Source organism: Macaca mulatta, chromosome 8 (assembly GCF_049350105.2).
Source record: "Macaca mulatta isolate MMU2019108-1 chromosome 8, T2T-MMU8v2.0, whole genome shotgun sequence".
Classification (NCBI taxonomy): domain Eukaryota; kingdom Metazoa; phylum Chordata; class Mammalia; order Primates; family Cercopithecidae; genus Macaca; species Macaca mulatta.
Window position 1 is genome coordinate 78,935,130 of NC_133413.1, and position 8,509 is coordinate 78,943,638.

An 8,509-nucleotide genomic window follows, 5' to 3' on the forward strand; every position below is an offset into this window, starting at 1 on the left:
TATCCTTTGCCCACTTTTTGATGGGGTTGTTTGTTTTTTTCTTGTAAATTTGTTTGAGTTCTTTGTACAATGAGTTTCTTCACAGAATTGGAAAAAACTGCTTTAAAGTTCATATGGAACCAAAAAAGAGCCCGCATCTCCAAGACAATCCTAAGTCAAAAGAACAAAGCTGGAGGCATCACACTACCTGACTTCAAACTATACTACAAGGCTACAGTAACCAAAACAGCATGGTACTGGTACCAAAACAGAGATATAGACCAATGGAACAGAACAGAGTCCTCAGAAATAATACCACACATCTACAGCCATCTGATCTTTGACAAACCTGAGAGAAACAAGAAATGGGGAAAGGATTCCCTATTTAATAAATGGTGCTGGGAAAACTGGCTAGCCATAAGTAGAAAGCTGAAACTGGATCCTTTCCTTACTCCTTATACGAAAATTAATTCAAGATGGATTAGAGACTTAAATGTTAGACCTAATACCATAAAAACCCTAGAGGAAAACCTAGGTAGTACCATTCAGGACATAGGCATGGGCAAAGACTTCATGTCTAAAACACCAAAAGCAACGGCAGCAAAAGCCAAAATTGACAAATGGGATCTAATTAAACTAAAAAGCTTCTGCACAGCAAAAGAAACTACCATCAGAGTGAACAGGCAACCTACAGAATGGGAGAAAATTTTTGCAATCTACTCATCTGACAAAGGGCTAATATCCAGAACCTACAAAGAAACAACATTCTTAAATGCTCTGAAGTGAAGGAGTGTTCGGCATTTTCTTATGGCAGAAAGCCTAGGTCAAGGTCAATTTTTGGTATTAACCTAAATTGAGCTGATGGTGAGTCAGGGTTTTCAGTAAATGGCACACAGAGAGTGTCTGACATGAAGATACTTTTTCAGTATGTTTTCTTCATTGCTTTTCCATGTAACATATATCTGAAGCTCCTAGAAAAAATGATTTAGTTACCTAATTTCTTACTTCATTTGAGGGATGTAAAGCTTTTAGAAAATATAACAATATTATTCCCTCCAACCAATACAAAAATCCATGTGACTATGATCATTTAATTAATATATGGTATGTGGATAAATTCTAGCAACTTACATGTATAAACTATAAAATTTGTAATGTCTTTTAGCTGGAAGGTTTTAAAATGCAGTCGAGACTAAACTATTTTCTGAAAAATAATTCAATTATACTTTATTGTTTACAAAATGAAAAATGGAAAACAATGTAAATCCAGATAATGGTTTTATCTCTAGGAAAGCATAAATTCCTTATTATTAAGCAACTGCAAAACCCTTTTATGTGTTTAATGATGTGGCAGTCATAAAAATAGATTGAATAAACTGCTCATTGTTTTATGTTTTCTTGTGAAGACAGTTTCATTAAGAACAGTTGGGCCGGGCACAGTGGCTTACAGCCTGTAATTGCAGCACTTTGCAAGGCTGAGGCAAGCAGATCATCCGAGGTCAGGAGTTCAAGACCAGACTGGGCAACGTGGTGAGACCCTGACTCTACTAAAAATACAAAAATTAGCCGGGGTGGTTGCATGTGCCTGTAATCCCAGCTACTCGGGAGGCTGCGGCATGAGAATCGCTTGAACCCAGGAGGCTGAGGTTGCAGTGAGCCAAGATTGCACCATTGCACTCCAGCCTGGGCGACAAAATGAGGCTCCAAACCCCCTCACAAAAACAAACAAACAAACAAACAAAAACAAAACCAGTTAAGTTGCACTGTGTGAAGATGTGATCAGAAATGTTTCTGCATTTAAATCATAAAATATTTGAACAGCATTTTGGGATTGAGAGAATTTGGGAGAAGTTATTCTACATTAGTTAGAAACCTGAGTTTCCACTTTTAGATTTTTAGCAAAAATATTTTTGCTGTCTTAACTTTACATACTTTTCTTTTCTTTTTTTCTTTCTTTCTTTCTTTCTTTCTTTCTTTCACTTTCTTTCTCTCTTTCTTTCCCTTTCTTTCTCTTTCTTTCTCTCTCCTTCCTTCCTTCCTTCCTTCCTTCCTTCCTTCCTTCCTTCCTTCCTTCCTTCCTTCCTTCCTTCCTTCCTTCCTTGCTTCCTTCCTTCCTTCCTTCCTTCTTCTCTCTCTCCCTCTCTCCCTCTCTTTCTTTTCTTTCTTTCTTTTTGTTTTTCAGAGTTGCTCTGTTGCCCAGCCTGGAGCGCAGTGGCGGATCTCAGCTCACTGCAACCTCTGCCTCCTGGGTTCAAGCAACTCTCCTGCCTCAGTCTCTCGCGTAACTGGAATACAGGCGCACACCACTACTCCCGGCTTATTTTTGTATTTTTAGTAGAGATGGGAGTTTCACCATGTTGGCCAGGCTCTCCTTGAACTCCTGACCTCAGGTGATCTGCTCGCCTTGGCCTCCCAAAGTGCTGGGATTACAGGTGTTAGCCACTGTGCCTGGCCACTTTTTCTTTATAATAATATTTTTTTTTCTACTGGGCTTATTATCAAAGACTTGAGTTCTGAAAATCTGTGAACTCCAAGTTCAAACTGGCCTTCAATTAAGTGGAAATCTTCTGTTTGTTTCTTGAAAATTCCCTCTCTTATTCCTCAGAACTGTTTTTTTCTGAATATTACTATCTCCTCAAGTTCCCCTTCTTGCCCATCCTCGTGCGAAAGCTGTGTGATGTGTTTACTTTTAACCCATCTGTGTCTTTGTATTTAAAATGCATAGCTGGATCTTGGTTTTTTGTTTTTCTTTCCAGTGTGGTAATTTTCATCTTTTGAGTGTTTAGTCTATTTACATTTAAATTAGTTACTGCCGCACTAGGTTTAATTCTATTACCTTACTATTTGTTTTCTACTAGTTCCATCTGTTCTTTATGTGGTGTTCTTTTTTTCCCCTTTCCCGACTTCTTAGTCATATATTTCTTATTATGGTATATTTTTTCTCTTTTAACCTTTTAGGTCTACACTGCATGCTTTTTAGTGGTTATCCTTGGATATGCATTTCAATACACATCCTTGGAACACACACACACACACACAAAATACATTTCTAATTCTAGGATTACTTAGGTAAAACACAATCACATCATTTCTGCTATTACAGAATAATGTTAAAGATAGGGACATGCGCTCCAAATTTAACAGAAATTCACTTACCGATGGTAAGACTTTGGAACTGTTATTTTCATATATTCACTGGAAGAACACCTTGAAACACATGAGCTTTGATTCCTGCCACGGTCCTCCATCACAGTGCCAATCCCTCTGTTATATGCATTAAGGTTTAATGTAGGCTCAACAGAGTTCAGAGTTTTATGGCAGCACTTAATAGTGGTGATACAAATAATCAGTTTCATAAAATAATGATGTTGGAAACACAATAGTCAACAGAAGCGAATCCAATACTTTGCTCCATGTGCTGGGCAGTCACCATATAGGAATACCCTGAGAGGGTGGGGCGAGGATTCACTGGTGAGCAATTGTTGGTGATTTTAGTTCATTGGCTTTCAAAATCTGTAACGTAATTTACAGCTGTCCCCAAGTAAAGCCAGAGCAAAACAGGCCTTAAAATATGGGGAAAAAAGTAAAATACTCATTTAATAACCTCCAATAAAATAATTTATTTCTGATATACAGTGAGAGGAATCACGGCCACGTGAATTTGGAAAAATGTTACCAAATCATTAAGGCTTTTTGGTTGATTTTCTTACAACTGAGAAATTTGTGAGGTTAACCACCTAGTCTAGTGTTTTTTTGTTTATGTTTTTGTTTTTGTAGTCTTTCTTTGTTTTATTTTTAAGTAACTATTACCTATTCTTTTAAATTAGATATAACAGCTTAAATTAAATTGTTTTTTAAATATATGTAATCTTAAAAACTTCTGGGTTTTTCAGTGGGATTCCATTACATACAATTATTTTTCAAATATTTTCATCTGAAATTATGCATGTGACTTTATTTGAGGCATCACCTGAAATAATATCTGTTTTTAAAATTCCCAGAGCAGTAAAAGATATTTGACAGAGCATGCATTCATTTTGACTCAATTCCAAAACCTTGCTGTATGTTGAGCCTTAAAGTAGGTGCTATTGTATTTACAAAAAAATTCCATTTTAGACTCAATAGGCAATACTACATAGACTCTGAGCTTGAACAGTTAAGCTACTTATTTACAGACATGAACAAAAATACATGCCCTGATACTAGTTATGAATTTTGAAAATTGGACTTGGGATATTAATAAAAAAAGATCAGATTATCCTTCTAAAAAAATATGAATGAAAAGGATAAAGGAGCAATTTCAAAAGGCAGATCTGCTGGAATAATATGAGGAGACTGAGTAGAACACAATGTCATCAAGAAGCCAGTTTTCCACTTGGGTATTCCAGAGAGGAATGTTAATGCTTCAGCAATAATCATATATGATAACTTTAAAAACCAATCCGATATAACAAATAGCAATGTTAAGGCAATTGCTAAAAAGCAATGGTGTCTGAAACTACTCACTAAGCTAACTATAATTCTTTAACACAAATTTAGGGATTGAATTTGTATACCTAAGGAAAATAGGAATATTTAATCTTTATGCAAATCCCTAAAGCTCAGTGCCAATTCATTTACAAGGAACCAATATGGTTCTGGCCTTTCACGGAGGTCCACAAGCCCCTATGTTTCTATAAACGGACATGTAGGGTGGTTCCGGAAGGGGGCAGTCATTGTTAAGGGTATCTGGCAGTAGGTAGCAGGGCTCTAATTCCTAGAAAGACCTCAGTGAAAAAAGTTGAAAGACAAGACCCTACACCTAGGGAAACTAGAATACCTGCCGGACACCAATGAATGAACAGATTCATGTGCTCAGGAGACAGAAATTAAGAACAAAGTTTGAAGAACAAATATTCCTGGGCTCCAATACAGACATGAAGCTCCCTATATGATTTTGGAAAAGTCTCTTTACCTCTACTGGCTTTATTAGCTAATTAGCAAAATATTGAAAATTACAATAAGTACTTTATCTGATTCTTTTGAGAATTAAGTAAAATAAGTGAATATGGTGCTTGGCACATAAACTACAAAAAATGCATTAATTTTTATTAAAGTTGACCTAGTGTTGAGCTGGTAGAGCTAAGGAAAAGACTGAAGACAAAGCTCAGGGCAGAGGTAAATATGGCAGGAAGGTAGGTGGGTATTTATGAGGAAGATGTGATTGAGATGAATAGATTAACTTTGGCATTTATAGAAAAAAGATTTAGATTCAAAATCTGTGGTTTCAATGGCAATGAAACCACTGAAACTTTTATGAAATTTAAAATTATTTTGCTTCATGGGTACATGAAGTACTCATGCAGCCAAGTAAAGCTACTTTAATTTGGTAAACTCAGGCATGGACTCTATTTTATTACTATGTTCAAATCTATTCAGTTCAAGAGGTTGAATGCCCCTTGAAAGGGGAAGATGTTATTTAGATCTACTAGCTTCAGATGCCTCTGGAAGGAGCTGGGTGTCAGCAACCAAAAATAAACATAGTTGCACTGACTTCAATTTTGTAGAATAGAAGGAAGTTTGGTTTTGATATGTTGAATTGCAACTTCTAGTTTATGACACCACTCCTCAGTTGTAAGTCCACAGAAATTTTCTAATAAAGGAGACCGTGTTGCTTTTATCTTTTAGCTAATACATAGTTTACTAACATATTTCAAAGGTTTAAAAAATAGTATTTTTATACTTTTTATGCTGTTGGATGTCAATAGGTGTGAATTCCATTCAAATGTGAAATAACACAGATTGTTGCTGATAGTGATCATTTTCTTTTCAGTGTCACAATTCAAGTTCTGTGTCTCCATAACTATGATACCTCTGCTAGCTCAAGCAATCAAGGGTGAAATCAAATCATGTCATCTGGCTCAGGGTTAAATTTAAATGACATTTGTTTGTAATATTTTGACTGAAAGTTATACAGCATAACATCCTAATAGTGGTGAATATAGTTAAAAGCTCATTACCATTTATCAGAACGTATAACATTCAAAGAGGACTCACTAACTATTATTTTTTATTAAATTAGCACATTTGACTCAAAGGTTCAAGTATACAAATGAACAGGAATAAGAATATTTTTGCACAGTCAGTCTGCATCCCTTCATGCATAATTGGTCAGTAATGTTTATTTCCTTTTCATTAAAAATCATTCATTCTTTTACAATAATATGTTTTATTTGGGAAGCTTTTTCATGTAAAAGTTTAAAGTTAGCAAAATCCTATTTATTCAGACTGGCAGAAAGCTCAAAGAAGTTTTACTTTAATTCTCTGTCTTATTGACAAAGGGAACATTGACTTCAAAAAAGTGTCACAACAAATCCAAACTAAGTCTCTTATAGCCTCTCCATCTATAATATTATTCATGATAAGTAATGTGATTATTGATGAGCCTGGCACAATGTAAGCTCTGAAAGTCTTTATGAATCATCAAGAAGTGATTAAGTTATTGAGATACAGTGGATAGAATATGGAACCAGAAGACTTGTTTTAGAGTACTGACTGGGCCATTCACTGACAATGCTGTAACAGTCCAGCCTTTTCATCTTTCTGTGCCTAAGTTTTCTCATCTATAAAACTGAATTAATAATAGCATTATCTCAAAGAGCCAGTAAGAATCAAATGATACAATGGATATGACTAAGCTGTATAAATTATATGAGGAGCTATTTAAACTTATTTTGTTCGTCGTTTTAGGGGTAAAGATTTCTCATATTCCAATATTTTGAAATTAGTACCCTCCTCCATCACTAATGTGTTCTACATTTCCAATTTTCTTCATCTCAAAAATGTTACATAAATAGAACCATAGAATATGCAATATTTTAGTTTTGGCATTTTTCACTCAGGATAATTACCCAGAAATTCACCAAAGTTGTTTGTATCAGGAATTCCTTTTTATTTCTGAGTAGTATTACCCATGAGATACTTAGAGTACAGTTTGCTTAACCATTCAGGTGCTGAAGGACATTTGAGTTGATTCCAGCTTTTGGCTATTATGAATAAAGCTATTATGAGCATTCAGGTACAAGTATTTATTATTTGTGAGAACATAAGTTTTCATTTCTGTGGGGTAGATGCCCAGAAGTGCAATTGCTGGATCATATTATAATTGTCAAGCTATTTGCCAGAGAGGCTGTGGCATTTTACATTCTGATAAGCAATGTATGTGTGATCCAGTTCCTCTGCATCATCACCAGCATTTGATGTTACCACCATTCTTATAGGTATGTAGTGATATCTTATTGTGGTTTTAATTTGCAATTCCTTGATGGCTGGTGATATTGAACATCTTATTTACCATCTATACATCATTTGGGAGAATTGTTTTCTTTTCATGACTTTTGCCTATTTCTTAGTCAATTATTTTTTTACTGTTGAGTTTTGAGAATCTTTTCCATGTTCTATATACTAGTCCCTTGTAGAATATGTGGTTTACAAGTAGTTTCTTTCATTCTGTAGTTTGTCTTTTCATTCTCTTAACAAGGTCTTTTATCAAGCAATAGCTTTACATTTTTATAAAGTCTAATTTATTATGTTTCCCTTTGTCTTTGAGTTCTTTGTCTTGCTCTAGATTCTGAGGATTTTCTCCCTTTTTCCCAAGATACTTTTATATTTTATACTTAAATTCATGACCTATTTTGAGTGATTTTTGTATAAAGTGTGAAGTTTTGGTCAAAGTTCTTTTTTAAATCCTTCCTCCATTGAACTGTTTGTGCAATTTTGCCAAAATTCAATTGCGCATGTTTGAATGGATTTATTTGTGGGTTCTCCTTTCTGTTCCATTGATCTATGTGTCTTTTCCTTCAACAATATCACTCTGTCTTATTTACTACAGCTATATAGTATGACTTTATATCCAGGATAGTGACTTGGCCCATTTTATTACTTTTCAAGATTGTCTTAGCTATTGTTGAGTCTCTATTTTGCCATACAAATTTTCTCCTTTTTTTTTTTTTTTTTTTTTTTTGTTGCTATTGAGCCTTGTTATGTTGCCCAGGCTGCTCTCAAACTTTGGGGCTCAAATGATTTCAGCATACAGATCTAATACATGTTTTCCTAGGTGTATACCTAAGTATCTCATTTTCTTTGGAGAGACTGTAAGTAATTTTATGCTTTTCATGACAGTTTCTGCATGTTCATTTTTACTATATGGAAAAGCGTTTAATGTTTGTGTGTTAATTTTGCATCATGCAACATTACTGAACTCACTTTTTAGACCTATGTCTTTATTTGTAGATTTCTTAGAGTATTCTATATGGCCAATGATGTCATCTTCAAATAGGGATATTTTCCTTCTTTCTTTCCAATTGGTATGCCTTTTATTTATTTTTCTTACTTTATTGCGCTATCTAAAACTTAGAGCACTATGGTGAATGGAATCATCCATTTCTACTCAATTGCCAGATTTTGAAGTGAAAAGCTGTTTGTTGCAGTCCCATATTATTCTTATAATAATAACTTTAGGATCTTTCTGTGATACTCCTTGCTTGATTCC